Source organism: Pinus tabuliformis, chromosome X (genome assembly GCF_031772625.1).
Source record: "Pinus tabuliformis cultivar Carrire ecotype Pingquan chromosome X, CPIR1, whole genome shotgun sequence".
Lineage (NCBI taxonomy): Eukaryota > Viridiplantae > Streptophyta > Pinopsida > Pinales > Pinaceae > Pinus > Pinus tabuliformis.
In genome coordinates, this window is record NC_142308.1 from 966,402,802 (window position 1) to 966,419,357 (window position 16,556).

The 16,556-nt window shown below is 39.4% G+C and overlaps 2 pseudogenes; both read left to right on the top strand.

The window, feature by feature from the left end:
• The first annotated feature begins 1,147 nt into the window (after positions 1-1,147).
• The window catches only part of LOC149142943 (alpha-bisabolene synthase-like), a 76,225-nt pseudogene continuing 60,816 nt past the window's right edge, over positions 1,148-16,556 (top strand).
• LOC149142944 (alpha-bisabolene synthase pseudogene) lies at positions 3,116-3,602 on the top strand (annotated as a pseudogene).

Here is a 16,556-nt window from a genome sequence, read left to right on the forward strand (position 1 = left end):
AATTTTTGATCTATAGAGGCCTAGGAGGAGGTGTCCATAGTTGTAACCTGGTGCCAAGGGTCCAATGAAATGAAAATTTTTCCCATTTGATTCCCATTTTGAATTTTAGGATGAGTTTCAACTTGCTTTGAATACCCATATAAGGACATATTGTGAATTTTGTCTTTAGGTATAAAAACAAACCAAATAATAGAAATCAGTTTCATAAACTCTAGCATTTCCATTTGGCCAAGGCATATCCAAGCACACAATCCACGATCACTCAAGCTACTTGTGGGGATCAAAGTTAAAATAAATTTGGAGATTTACATAAAGTAATTATACCGGCAGATTAAGGGTGTTAATATTATTTTAATTACTAAAGTTTGGATTTGGAAATATGACATTGAAGTAGAACAATAAGAGAAAAACTGTGCGGGAAATTTAGCTGAAGGACGTTATGATATAAGTTATAGCTCGAAATAGCAAAGCGTGATTTCAAAACTAGAATTCCTAGATTTTGCTTCTAGTCGCGTGACGAAATGAATGACATAGGAATAGGCGAGTGAGTGGCAATGCGATGAGAATGGCGCGTAAAATAATTACGTCGTGCCCCTCGACTTTGATTTGAAAATAACAAAAGAAATGTTTCAATCTCGTGCGCAGAAAATAATTCACAAATGGACAAACTCGACTTTGATTTAATAATACCAAAAGAAATGTTTCAATCTCGTGGGCAGGAAATAATTTATAATCTTGGATATTCATATAAACTCTCACCTAATTTATCATCGTCACCATTAATACCCTTAGGCATTTAGCGCAGCAGTGACGTCAGTTAATGATGGTGATCGATTAATGCTATAAAGGTGGAAATAGGAACTTCCCCATTAATATTCGTATAAACTCTCCCCTTGGGAATTTAGCGAAGCAGTGACGTCAGTTACGTAATTTAAGCCTATTTACGGTACTTTCCTTTTGTCCGCTTCGCGTGCAACTTACTTCCATGATTCTATTTCTCAAGCGTTGGCCCTCTATATATAGATAGTACTAAAGTTGTCAGTCAAGTTCAAATCAGTGTATCTAGAAGCCAAGCCAATCAATCAAAAATTTGTTTGCCATTACAACTCTGCATTTAATTAGTCTTAGCCACTTCCAAGAATTTCAAATGGCTAGCGTTTCTGTTAAAGCGGGAGCAGCTTCTACGGTGTCTTGTGGATTGGCCAGCAACAACTTGATCCGAAGGATGGCCAATCCTCATCCCAATGTTTGGGGTTATGACTTCGTACATTCTCTTAAATCGCCTTACAATGTCAGTAAATTCTTTGTCTCATTCAATTCACTGCACAATTTTTCTATAACCATTTTATAGCATTTCATTTCTGATCAAATGAATTATACATAATTGTAACGCTGATCATGACTATGCACGCGACGTGCATCATTAGACGGCTGGGGCGGATGGCTTTCGCTCCCCCCAGCTGGGATCGAATCCTGCGGCAGTGTTTCTGTGGACCGCGTTTTGGTCATCTGCTGGCTTCGGCCATATGCTGTAAAAATCTGTTGGCTTCGACCCTATGTTGTAAAAATCTGCTGGCCTCGACCATATGTTGATTTTCCCTCTGAAAAAAAAAATGCTGATCATGACCAGTGATTATTGGATTGTGTCATTTGAACAGGATTCTAGTTACAGAGAACGTGCGGAGACACTTATTAGCGAGCTTAAGGTGATGCTTAGTGCTGCGATTGGAGGTGGAGAATCAATGATTACTCCATCTGTTTATGACACATCATGGGTAGCCAGGGCGCCTTCCATTGATGGCTCTGCTTGCCCTCAATTTCCCCAGACAGTTGAATGGATTTTGAAAAATCAATTAAAAGATGGTTCATGGGGGACTGAGTCGCACTTTCCATTATCCGACCGCCTGCTTGCCACTCTTTCATGTGTGCTTGCACTCCATAAATGGAAAGTTGCGGATGTGCAAGTAGAGCAGGGTAAGAATTAATAGAATTAATGAGCAACTTGTAGGATTTCAGATCATCATCATAAGTGTTTTTAATTAATCTATTCACATAATCACTGATTTTTATTTTTAAGTTTTTAGGGTTTGGAATCGATTTACACTAATCTTATCTCTATAAAAATCTCTAAAACTCAGTGTAAAAAAATATAAACAATATAAAAACAAGTCTCACCACCCACCAACTTCAATTTCATACTTCAAATCCATTTACAATATCCGCACACTTATACTATTATAGAACTTGCAACAACCTGATGATGTAATTTCCATTAATCTAGACCCTGATGTGCATGGTAATGTATGCAGGTATTGAATTTATAAAGAAAAATATGCAAGTAATAAAGGACGAAGGAGATCAAGACAACTTCGTCACATATTTTGAGATCATTTTTCCTTCTTTGTTGAGAGAAGCTCAATTTCTCCACCTCGCACTTCCTTACGACCTGCCTTATATACGTCTGCTGCAAACGAAACGGCAGAAGAGATTAGCCAAGTCAGAGTTCCTCCTCCTAATTCATGTATTGTTTATTTAACACAAAAATTGTACCATATTTCTTGCCATGCATATTCTAATAAATGGATGTTAATTTTGGTTCGCAGTCTCTCGAGGGACGAAATTCATGGCGGAACATTGTTGTCATCTTTGGAGGGCATACAAGATATGGTCGACTGGGAAGCAATAGTTGATGTTCAAAGCCAAGATGGGTCTTTCTCAGGCTCACCTGCTTCTACTGCCTGCGTCTTCATGCACACTAGAGACATGAAATGCCTTGAGTTCTTGAACAGCGTGCTGACTAAGTTTGGCAGTAGTTCTGGTAAGTATTACCTGAGCCTGTCACCACCATTTTCCGTTTACTTCATTTTAAAATATTGATTTATTACCCCTTCCTTTTTCTGTTTAATTTTCACATTTTAATATATTGATTTTATCCCTCCACACTCCAGTTCCATGCCTGTATCTAGTAGATCTGATGGAACGCCTCCTGATCGTGGATAATGTTGAACGCCTTGGAATCGACAGACATTTTGAGAAGGAAATCAAGGAACCCTGTATTAATTGAATAACATGGGGTTTGATACTGATTTTTATATTAATATCTGGATCCATTGATATGGAACAGTGGGAGGATTATCTTGTGGGTTATTACGAAGAAGCTGAGTGGTTAGCTGCTGAGTATGTGCCATCACTTCCATCGGTCAACGTATACTTCTGCTGAGTGGAGTGTTGATAATGGACGGGCAACTGCTGTCGCAAGAGGCGTTGGAGAAAGTGGACTATCAGGGAGACGTGTTCTTACAGAGCTGAATAACCTCGTATCTCACCTGGCGGATGACACAAAGACATATAAAGCCGAGAAGGCTCGTGGAGAATTGGCTTCCAGCGTTGAATGTTACATGAAAGATCACCGTGGATGTAAAGAAGAGGAGGCTCTGAATCACATCTATGGCATTCTCGAGGCGGCAGTGAAAGAGCTGACAAGGGAGTTTCTGAAGGCCGACGATCATGTGCCATTGGCGTGCAAGAAGATGATTGATGAGACGAGGCTGACGATGGCGATATTCAAGGACGGAGATGGGTTTCCAAATGGCAAGAGCTAACCAGCCATACATTGGGTATTAAATGCCCCTATGTAGGCTGGCCAGCTATGTATGTCATGGAGGCACATCATAAACTCCGACGGAAGACCACGGAGACCTTTCCGGCAGCCGGTGCGGGACCCACCATACGACCCAAAACATAATAACATAATTCCAAAACTGCATTTCGCGCGCCAGAACGAAATCGTGACCTAGCCGAAACTCTGCAACCCAGAACCACTGTGCTCTGCAACCCACAACCCGCCGGACTGAAGCGCTGCAACCCGCAATCACTGTGCTCTGCAACCCGCAACCCACCGGACTGAAGCGCTGCAACCCGCAATCACTGTGCTCTGCAACCCGCAACCCGCCGGACTGAAGCGCTGCAACCCGCCGGACTGAAGCTCTGTTCAACCGAGGACATACATCTTCCCCTCAGCAGGCTGGTTCATACACATAAACTTTGGTAGGTATGCAGTATAGGTTTACGGATTTACAGTTTCTTGCAGAGTAAATGCACAGGAATTAAAATGCTGCAGCCTCGGCGGCCAAATGCCTTTATTAACATGCCGAGGATTGCAATGCATGGTTTCTTTTCTTCTGGCAGTGTACAGAAATTCGAAAATTTAATTTCAGAATTCTCTTCGACTTCCGGCTTATATATTTTATCTACTGTGTTTTCTTGATTCAAAAGAAATGTTTAGCCAAAAATTTACAGATCCAGAAGGGATTTTGCAGTTAAAAAGAATCCAAACAGAATAAGAAGCAAAATGTGTACTGCAATTCGAAACCATAGTAATATGAAATCATAACCTTCCAAATATACAGTAATAATATTGATAGTAAAAGTGAGATCACTTTCTGTATTATCAGCAGTGCTCACATAACACATTAATAAAAATAGTCGAAATGCCATCTTCAAAATCTCATCTTAAACAAAATAATTTTCATTTTTTTTTTAATTTTAATTCTTTAGAGTTAATATTTATTGGGATGTGAATTAATAATCTCTCACAAGCCATCAATCCAAAATTCTATAAACATCTACCTTGGCTTATAACATTCTGTGGCCAAATCTGGCATATAACAAGTTCAGATTACATTCCTTAGGTCACGTACTGATATATCTGGTTATTTTGATATATGCAGGCTTTGGTCATTAAGAAACCTTCCTTGCTTTTACATTATGTGAAGAATACTGGCATTTCTACATTTAACATGCATTCATCCCAACATACAAAGTGACAAGTTCCTGCCCCATAGGATTTCTCCATCCATATATAAAATTAAACACATTCGAGTTAAAGTTTGTTCTATATGCCCAAAGTCTTATCACTGATATTTGATTTTCTGTTATTTTTCAAGGATGTGCATTCAGACTTGAGGTAGCATAAAAATAATCAATTTCAATCAGGATATTTTGTCATGTTAAAGTATTCTGACATGAATCTATTTTGTTGTTGTCACTATGCAGTGCTTATAAGCCCACGGAATGGTGGAAAAGTGGACACTGTGCATTGAAGTATCATGCCGCCCCAATCCGGGTCCAGCATCTTTAAAAATTGTCCTTCACAATGGGGCAAAAAATCATGTGATTTATAGAATATGGGAAGTGCAGGGAAAGACAACCAATAACGAAGCATACTACATTACACTTGTTGCAGGTTTAAAAGAGGCAAAACACAATGGGGTGAATAACATAACAGTGCTGACAAACTCAGAATTAATCTGTAATCACATGGAAGGCATCTACAATGTTCGCGCAGACAATTTGAAGCCCCTCTACAGAGAGGCAAAAATCTGGAGTGCTCGATTTAATTCTTTTTCGATAAAGCACGTTGCGGAGATCCATAAAATCTCTACTGATCTAATGGTTGGAGCAATCTCAAGTGTAGATGCAGGTGCCAGAGATGATTCAGGATCATCGTTCATTCCACTGGCAAACATTGATCAGCATCAATATAGGTCTCGACTATGTGTATACACCATGGTTGTCATTTTTATTGGGATTCTCATACCGTGGTTCTTTCAGTAAAGTACTCGTTAATGTACTTTTTTTTGGTTTTGTAATATCATTCACCTTAGATGTCCAATCATGTCATAACTGAATTCATGTGTCCAATTATGTACATTATATTTGAGGTGAACTAATTATTCTTAACCTACTGGTGATTCTGAAGGCCATCCACAAGTTGGCAAATGTGTGGATCAATGCTTTCAGTGCATATGAATATGTGAATGTTTGATTGGTTTTAATTATGTCCATTTAATATTTTTCAAACTTGACTAGACTACTATTGGACATGGAATTATAACTCCTCAGCTTAATAATATGTATGCACAATCTTCTTCAAGCATCATTCATGATTGCCTATTAATACTTGGAGGGTACCAAAGGCTCATAGTTACCTTGTTATCTACACCTGTTAATTCCTTCCACATACTTGCAGCTGCTCCATAAAACAACACAACTATCTGCTCAAGCAATCTGATTTCCTTCATTTGAAGCATTTTTGTTGAGTAGGGTTTGCAACACACAAGCAATTCTAGGTAATGTATCCTTTCTTTTCCTTGCTTTCCATACTATATGCACTCACCACATATTTATTTCCTTCAACTTGTTGCTTGACACGAAGTTGGAATCCTTAACACCTACATATAAACTTAGAATGCTGATCACTTGGAACATGTAAGTATTAATTCTCTTTTTGTTTCTTTAAGGACAACTGTTTTATAGCCAGGTTCAAGCATGTTTGCAAACCTCTGGTCGTCTAATGATAACCATTCTTCGACATTTGGGTGAGACAACCGTCACAACTGAACTTTAGTAACATTCATGTTAGACCTCTTATTTCTTGTAGGTTAATCAACCTCCATGCATAATTACGCTACACTCTCAGTGCATGGATGCTCACATTATCATGGAATAGCATTAATGATCCACAACTTCGTTAGAATAAATTTATGCAAGAATACATTTCATACATAGAGACTACTCACTTAGCTCAAAGAGTCCACTTATTTCCTTTCAACGTGTCAATTTACTTGTTCTTCCTAGAAGTGGGGAAACAGCAACCAAATGGTAATAGTTTGTTTACCTTCAATGGCAATCTTCCCTGATCTTGCTGGTTCTTCATGAAATGTTTTCCAAAGGGGTAAGACTACACACTCAAAAGAAGCATGAAAATGCATCATAAATTCGTATGTGTCATATAATAAGAAAATACATGATAGCCTGTGAAAAGGCTCATGCTCAAGTGAGATAAACAATGGATCGGATTAGCTATTGATGAGGCCAAAACATACAAATTGTCAACTCTTAAATCAGAATTCTAATCTAGGTAAGAAAGAACAGAAAAGGCTTCCTTCTCTGTCCAAACACAGAGTCATGTCTTGTGCAGAGGCCCCACAATCTGCTCTAATACCACATTGAAAAACATCGTAAGCACCAAAAATGAAAAGAGGGGCATTGCATTTATGTCTTCAAATAATAGAGCCTATAGATAGTTGAAATATGTTCATAACCTTTATTGCAGTTACATAGTTCCTTCATGTCATTACCTATTTCTGACCTAATTTTACACTATCATTACCCACTAAATTAAATAAATTTGAATGTTCAACTGCTCTGCCAAAATAAAAGTTATATTCACCTATCTGTTATTTTGTGAAATAAGATAGGAAATTTTTTGAGTTATAAAGATGAGCAGTGTTCAAGGCAAGCGCAGAGCATTACACATGGATGTGCTTTATGAATAGAAACCCTGAAAACATAAGCAGAATCATAATATGTATTGAATCTGTTAGATGCGAATGAGTTGTAGCAAAAGAAGCTTCATTTAATTGGAGCAGTGGTAACCATAATTCAATGCTTGTGTAAAATATTTGTATGGTTATTGTATTTTAGGTATATCGTTTTGCACATATTTCTAATGTCTCTCTTCAAAGATGTACTATTTTATCATTGATGTAACATATAAACTCGTTAATATGCTGCTATGGTATGTTGGATGCTATTTTTCTTGAAGTTTTTGGCAGAGGATGTTGTTTTTAATATATTGTCCTGTGCACACCACTTGTGTCTCTATTAAACTATATGCTTATTTCCATTGTATATCACATTTATCTATGCCATCATTCCACACAGAATTCTGAAAGATAAATCTGTACCATGTTGGAGGCCTCTATCATTCCACAATGTATAAACTTCTTACTACGGTATGTTGGGTGCTGTTTTTCTCTTGATGTTGTTTCTGGCGCACGAAATAAAAAGTAGTGTAATGCTAAATCAAAAACCATAATAAGATGGCATTTTAATAAAAAAGTAGTGTAATGCAACCCATTCACTTGTAGGTTATTATGGATTACATTATGATTCATAAAACCAGCACATTGGATGCTACGTTTCTTGATGTCATTTTTGGTGTTTTGGTGCGCACAATATAAATTGTGCAATGTTAAATCAAAAACCATAATAAAATGACGTTATATCAATAGTAACCACAGATTTTCTAGTTTAATTACTTGATGCTTCTTTGTTACAATAGTCCAGCAGCAATCCATTTTCCCTGGTCTGTGTGAGGTCATTCATGGATTACATAAAATATGAATCGTCAAAATATAATAAAATCCATTCTTAATAGTTTTTTTAATGACAAAGCACCCCATGGATCCAATCAAATTAATGTGAAACCAACTGTGTAACGTAATACACTATTCAACCATTTTGACTTTTTTACTTCAGAAGTAGCAGTTGATCATAAATATTCTTGCTTCAACTGAAAGCGGGTTTATGATTGATATGGTATATCATTCTTCCTTTTATAATCTTAAACATGCAGAAACATAGAAAAAAATGCACCATACACAGTAATTTCAATTACATACTGACAATACGATCAAAGAGATCAGCTATAAAATCTATAAAATGAAGGTTAAAATAATTTGCAATGGAGCATCCATTGCAGTGATTATCATAATCGATTGTTTAACCACTGTTTAATTGAAATTATATGTTCACCGAATCAGGTAATTCCTTTCCCACCAACCAATGTAACTTTGCTCCATTGCAGTGATTATCAATCCACACTTCTTAAAGGCAAATGGTGCAAGTGCAGACAGCAAGTTAGCATAAAGCATTGCCAACAAATTTCACCAACCACTAAGAAGTTCAAGTTATTCAAAACTGTCCCAAGAGATTCACACATAATTTCTCACTGAATCAGGTTCTAAAAGGAATTATGTTCCCTGTCAACCTTTTAAATTCGCAAGATTTTCGAAACTGCTCTGTAATTTTCTGAATTGCTTTGCTTTGTATACCGCTTGAATATCCATCCACGTTCATCAGATACTCACCAGAAGAATATCCATCCTCGGCCTTGGAAATGACACACACATCTGCAAATGTTTATGGGATATGTGATTTTCGTGGTACATGTTTAAAGGCAACATTATAGAGTTGTGTATAAAGGATCCATGAACTACCTGCAGTGGTCCCAAGCTAAAGGTGAGAAAGTCATTAAATGATGACAACTTTGTAGAGGAGCATGGTGGGCCCCAGTATTGTAGCAATAATGCTACAACTCCTGGAACTCCCTTCTTTAATTTTATCAACCCGGTAGTTCGTAACAAACTTGGAAGCGACGGTGCTGTATGCACAAGTACTAGCTCTTGCCGCAGCTGTCACTTGGTCAGCTGGCACAAGTCCGCTAGGGGCTCAAGCCAACTTCTATGAGCTCTTAGAAGAAGATTTTTAACTGATGGACGAAAGCTAACTCAAAGGAAGCTAATCTACTTGCGGAAAGAAACTGAAAGCCAAAAAGAAACACAAACCCTAGCAAACCCTAATTCTACCAGCTAGTCCTACCGATGCAAAGGAGAGCATGCAAACTACCGAAAGAGATGCCATTACTTCTAAGAAGTTAAAATGCATGTGTCTAAGTTATCAATATCTGAAGAAAACATCTTTTTGTATTTTTGTTTAAGTTATTAGAATTATCATGCATGTGCTTTTAACTAGTTTTCCACTGTGCAGGGATGGATCAAGGGATGAAATGCTTTGGGAAAGGTTGGGATGCTACAGAGAGGGTTTAAGGGATCCCTAACATTCTTTCTGAGAGTTTCACAAAGTCTGGATGACATGCAGCCGTGTTTATGAACTTCTACAGGAAGTCTGCAGGGGTTTCTACAGGATGTTCTGCAATTCTTCTACAGGATGTTTCAAAATGGGATGTTTGAGGATGGATGGTTGATGGAAGATGCATGGATGGTTATGGAGGTAGGATGGGGGTCTGAAGTGACCCAGGAACTGATGGATGGAGTGGTGAGATGATGTGGAAGGATGACTTGCATCAACGAAGGTGTAGGCAATGGAAAAGCAAGAAGGTAGGGTTTCGTGGCAAAAGAGCAGATGGGAGATGAGGAAACAGACTTGGTGATGGAGGAGCTGATCTAGACGAGGCTCAGATGAACGAGGAGGTGATGAAGGTGATAGAGATGCCCTGCACAATGCTCATTCAAACGAATCAATGAATCCTTGTAAACAAACCAAGTCCTAGCTAACTTAATCCAACTGTCAATGAAATGAATAAACAACAACTTTGTTTGGAAAGAGAACCATGTACATCACGTGAGTAAGAACATTCAAAAAGATCTAACTGCATGACAAACTCCTACCAATCGATTCTAACCATAAAAAGCTACTTTAACCATCACAAAAAACCAAAATAAAAAAGCAAGATCTAAGAGCAGATTTCATTTTAAGAACGCAGCAAACACATAAAGATAAACAAGGGAGGTACTGAGCGCTTGAGATGGGCCCAACCCCAAGAGCTACAGCCTCCCAAGAGAGATTTAGAGCTGGTGCAAAGCTGGATTCATCTTTATTAATCAAGAATGAAGAGTTACATCAAAACTGTCCACAAGGAGAGCTTGAGAATGAGCTGAAAGCAAAGCTAGTCTATTGCACACAAATCGAATTACAAAATGACTACAACAAAGCTATGAAATGACTAATTACTAGCTACTATCTACTGGCTAACTAGCTAACCAAATTGACTAACTGAAATGAGGCCTTAAGCCCTCTTATTTATACAAATTGAGGACCCAACAGTCCTCCTAAAATTTAGGGACTTGGCTGCCCAAAACTTGTAGTTAACAGCAGTCCTACTTGACTTGCTTGGCTGCCCTTGTGCTCATTGATTTGGTGGCCTTTGAACTCTGAGCTGATGGTGGAGAATTCGAGGTAAGGGCCCATAAATGAGGGGGACACCTTCCTACAAATCCTCTAGCTTGTTCTCCCACGAATTTGGCTGCCAAGTGCTCATTAAGACCTTCAATTTTGTCTCCAAGTTGACCAAAAAGGCTACACAAAGCACCCATTAGACTTGTTGGCATAATGACTAACCAAATTCACTCTATTAACATAAATATAATCAAAAACATGCAATAAACTAATGAGAATGGTGGATTAAGTCAAATTAGGAGGTTGAATGAGCCCAAATAATTGTACATTTTTGGGGCTCATCATCACCCCCCTACTAAAAGTGTTGCTCATCCTCTGAGCAACCAATCTCTCTCCTCGTCTTTGATGGCCCTGGTGGCTTCTTTGGCTAACATCTCGGCTGATTTCTCCTTTGGCTTCCCTCTTTTCAAACTTCCTGTAGAAACAGTTCGCTGGCTTCCTATAGAAACAGTCCTCTATCTTCCTGTAGAAGCAGTCTGCTAACTATTCTCTGTCTTCCTGTAGAAACAGACAACACCATTGTATCCTACTTGGCTGTGGGCGATTCTCCTTTCAGCTTGGCTGCTTGCAACTCTGAGCTAGTGCGATTTGATTAAGGAATATTTGAATGAGTGAGGATTTAATGAGGAGGATCTATCTCCTATGATCTCTCCTCCTTATCTCATTCAAGTTCCTGCTCTTAATTAGCCAAAACTGCCATGATTTTCTCCCAAAAACTCAATGACGAGGCTCATCAATATGCTGATAGGCCTGATGGATATGCTGAGAAACAAATTGGTGGTGGTGTAGAGGCTGGTACTTGAGGCCTTGGACTATGATATGTTCGCCATGCAACTGAACCTTCTTCCATCTCTCTTTATACCATTCAAGCTCTGCCATGCTACTTTGTTTTACGCTTAATTCAATGGCTAGCTTGTCAACATTTGTGTTATACCCTTTTTCAGCTTCTCTAGCTTTTCGTAGGGCCAGCTGTGCATGATCATTCTGAGCTCCAACGTCAATAGCTTCAAGCTGCAATAAAATACCCCTCTAAGTGCCGGTGCATTTTGATCTTTGCAGAGGCATTCTTTCCAGCACACAATAACTTCATATACAGGGTGATATTGGAAAATGAAGTAGCAGTATTCCCGAGTAGCAGATGGACACAATAAGATAAATCCAATGTTTTTATAAGTCCACATGGCTGAGACGTTTTGTTCAGCATAGGAAGGCACCTTGAAGATTCTGGGAGATATTTCAGATTTGAAAAAGTTCAAATCAGATTTTGAACAGGGTGCATAATTATACCAGCTTACAGAGGAGCACTTCCATGAGACTTTTGACCTTTCTTTTCTTTTTCCTTTTTTGTTGTTTTTGAATCAAAGTCAGAGTCTAAACCAACACATATATTTCAATACGTATGGTGCAAGCCCTGCAAACAAATCAACAGTCATGGTGGATTATAATACATGTAGAAAACACAAATATGAGCATTTTATTTTATTGGTGTTGTTCTTGTATGATTGGGCAGATTTGAAGTTGAAGAGACACTGTTTTGAGAGAAGTGGATGCCGTTTTCCCATCAGTTCCAGATCAAAAAATGAAAGGCATCTTTATGTTGGTCTATGTAGCCCCTGATTTCACATGTCTAGGTGCAGTTCTTTAACCAATTTATATGGTATTTGAGTGCTGTTTGAAGAGGAGCATATGAGGCGCTTTTTGGAAGACCAAGCACAATATCTTCACCAGGAGATGAGGCACATCTGATAGGAGTTATAACCAGCAGCCTGGGCACATTTCCCAGGGTTGTTATGTGCCTTAGTTACAACATAAAAGGGAGCATTCTTAACCATTGTTTCTGATGCCTGCTGACTGGGTAGAGGGAGCGCACTACTTCAGATCTGCTTTACCCATTTGCTGTGATGCCTCTTGTTTCAGGCATTAAAACTGATTCTATTAGCAAGTGTTTTTCAAGCAAATTCATGCATGGTCACCCTCCAATTCAAAACAACTCAATTCACCACTCTTTTGAAGTATATCATACATGGAAGAGTGTGTTCGATCCTACCTTTCTCGGGACTCCAAATTTGATGAAGAAAAGTCCGGGCTTCTCTGGTCCAGAATGTTGTGCCATACTTCCTGTAGGAGACCCCACCCGTTTGCTGTAGAATGCTATTCTACCTTTGATTGAGCCCGATACACTAGAGAAATTCGAACCAGGCCGCAAAGCTCCATGGAGGTTGATAGGTTAACCGATTGTGGGAGCAGAGGATGCATACTTCAGCTAAGAATGTCACAAATGCAAATTAATCAGCGGATGGTGAGAGTCAGCCGAGCAATTTTTTAATTACGGCATGATTTGTGGTGAGGGAGTGAAGTGGCCAAGTGTACGTGGCCACATGCAACTAGAAGTTTTGTTCCTGAACTCTGTGTTTTCCCCCTGTAATCACTGCCGTGAATTGAACTGAAGTTTAAACAACCAACACTCCTTGTTGCTTTAATTTTCACGTAAGTCAGCTATCCACGTGTACTGCGTGACTTCCAGCTGAGTGCTAGAGAAGACAATCGGTTGAGCCTTGCTAATCCGTGGCTTAATTCCACCATTCCATCAATTCATGCAGTTTTCAAATTAAATTTATGCAATAGAAGAATGAGTTTGTCACATACCTCGAAGTTGAATGGCTGCCGTGAGCTGCTGTGGCCTGTCATTGCTGCATGCATTGGTTTTTCTGATTGCATGTGGCTTGGCTGCTAATATTTGATTGCTTTTCCTTGTGCAGGTGTCCTCTGGCCGGATCTGAGCTGCATGCAATTGTTTCCACGTTCAGATCTGCACCTTCAAGCTGCTGCTGCTGCATGGTCACAAAACCAGAACTTGTTTTCGCCATTGCTCTCAAACGGTAAACCGGATTGATCTGAAACTCGGTGAGCATGTTCCTATCATCATTATGCATCTCCCATAACAAAATCATGATCAATGGATGCACGGATTTCGAGAAAAATGGAAAATGGCTGAAGATTTCAGAGGTCGATTTATCGGAAACCGTGCATCGAAATCGGCTGAAACTGCGTGGGTAGGTTACCATCACTCACATGCATATCCCCATGAAACAGGTTTTGAAACGGATGCACGGATATGGAGAAAATGAAAAAATGGCTGATGGTGATGGAAGCTGATTTCTTGGAAACCGTGCACTAGAATTGGCTGAAACTGCTCAAGCATGTTTCCATCACCCTTGTACAATTCCCCATAAAACGGTTTGTCAAATGGATGCATGGTTTTCAAGTTATGGCAAAAACAAATTTTGTTCTATGGATTTTTGCTTCAAGGCACTTTGCATGTGTTTGCATGGAAGGGAAAACTGAGCTTGGGCTATGATGCAGGTATGGAGATGATGGAGGAGGAGTTGGAAGATTGCATGAGGACTTCTGAACCCTTGAGGAAGCTACCATGTTCGCCAAACCACTTTTTGAAATCCATGTCTAGTTTCCCACAATTTCTACAGGAAGTTCCTGTAGAAGCACAATGAGAAGCACAAGGAGGTGGAAAAAATGATGGAGAAAGACAAGGGATGGACACACAAGTGCTTGTAGGCCTAATCAACAGATTCCCACCATCAAATTCCATTTTAGACTTGAATTTGGTTCGTCCAAATGTTCTACAGGATGTTTCCTGTAGAAATACAGAGCTTCCTGTAGAAGGCACAAGAAAGATTCCTTTAACCTTGATTTGAGTGCTCCTCCTGTCATGAAACGTCCTTCTTGCAACCTGCAATTAGCCAATGGAAATTAGTTTTATTTTATTTTTCTTTTTCTCTTTTTTTTTTTTGAAAAACAACTAGGGCGCCTCATGGAGGTTTTCACCCTAATTGCCTGCCCTGGGCGCCTCCAAGGGAGGTTTTCACCCAGAGATCTTATTCTCTTTTCTCTTTTTTTCCAACACATTGACCGCCTCATGGAGGTTTTCAATCAATGAGCCAATCTAAGGCGCCTCCGAGAAGGTTTTCACCTTAGATTTCTATTTTCCTCTTTTTTCATTTTTTTTTTTTTTTTTTTTTTTTTTTTTTTTTTCTCTACCCTACCCTACTTGAAAAACAAAATCATTTTCAAGTATAAGAATACTTCCAATGGAGCCATGTGCACATCGAGATTAGAGAAAAAATGATGTGAAGGCTCGAAATGCATGCTTGGACAAGTATCCAGATCTCAGAGACCAAATGATCTGGCGTTGAAGGGATCAAACAAAGCTGAGGAAGAGAGTACTGCTGCAACTTAGTGACTGTCTGGAACCATGTCTCAATATAGCTTTGATATCTTTGGTCCTTTTGCTGATCTAGATCATTCTTCATGTCACCTTCTATCATGACCTTCTCATCTTCCTCTTTTTGCTGATCTTTCTCTTGAATACATGGAAGATTTGATGGTAACCATGAGGAAGCTTTCTTGATCTCTGATTCTGATCTCTTCTCTTCATCAAGTGCAGCCCATGGTTCTTTGATCTCCTCTTTTGAATCTTCTTTTGCTGGATGTGATTCTTCAATGCTTTCAAGATGATCTCTTTTTTGCAATTCTTTTCCTGAGCTATGGTGAAGATCACTGAGCTCAAAAGGAGTCATTTGCACATGTTGTGCCTCAGCTTTGCAATTGGGTTGAGCTGCTCCATGGTATGGTTTTTGAAATGGTGGTATGGGTAGTTGAGTGGAGGTGTGAAATTGAGATGGAGATGGATGGCATTATGGTTGGGTAGGCATTTGGGGTTGCCTTGGTGGAGGAGGAGGCGATGGTTGTGGATGAGCAGGTGGTGGAGGATAATGAGCGGGATGAGAGTTGTACTGGGGCCTCCACTCCTGATAAGGTGCATTCCACTAAGGCTGTGGTTGAGCATAAGAGTGAAATGAATGAGCAACTGGTAGGGCATAATATGGATCTGTGAAGGAACAAGGAGAATATGACCAAGGAGGAGGTGTAGACCAGGAAGGATGAGCAGGGGTACCCCAAGAAGACATGAAAGTGGCTTGATAGGGGTCATAATAGGTCTCGGATATCCCTTGCATTTCCTGCTAATAAGATCTAGGTTCATGTGGCCTCCTTTGGTTCATATAATAGAGTGATTCAGTGGCTCCTTTGGCTCTCTGATATGCAGCTTTGATTCTGGGTAAGGAAGGGCACTGATCTGTAGGATGGTATTCTTCACAGACAAAACACACTTCTATGGAGTACAATGGACATTCGTTCCTAGGATGCTTTCAAGTGCACCTAGGACAAAAAATGGCCAAAGCCCTCTTGGCTTCTTCTTGCCTCTTTTGGATCTGCAAGGTATCCAGTTGCATGGAAAGAAACTGCCTCATATCACTCTTGAAGCCTTTGATCTGATTTTCAAATTCGTCTTTGGACAAGATGTTGCTCCCAACATTTCTGCTTGTAGCCATTCGCTCCAGAGGAATGGTTTCTTCTTCTTCTTCCCTAGAGGTTCTTTAAATATGCCTTGATGTCCACCCAGGGGTTCTTCAATCACAACCATCGAAGAAGAGAGAATCTTGGCTGTGTGAAGCAGTGGGGGCGTTGTGCAATCATTTTTCTAACTTATCTCTACTCCTACAAAGCATGAAATGAAATCTTTTTGGTTGATTTTTTTATTTTTCTACTTCTACCTGAAAAACTGAAATAGATTGAACTGCAACTAACTATCTTGCTGAAACGAAAATGCGGAATTGAAATGAAAGCAGGAAAGGACTAATCTATTGGCTCAAATG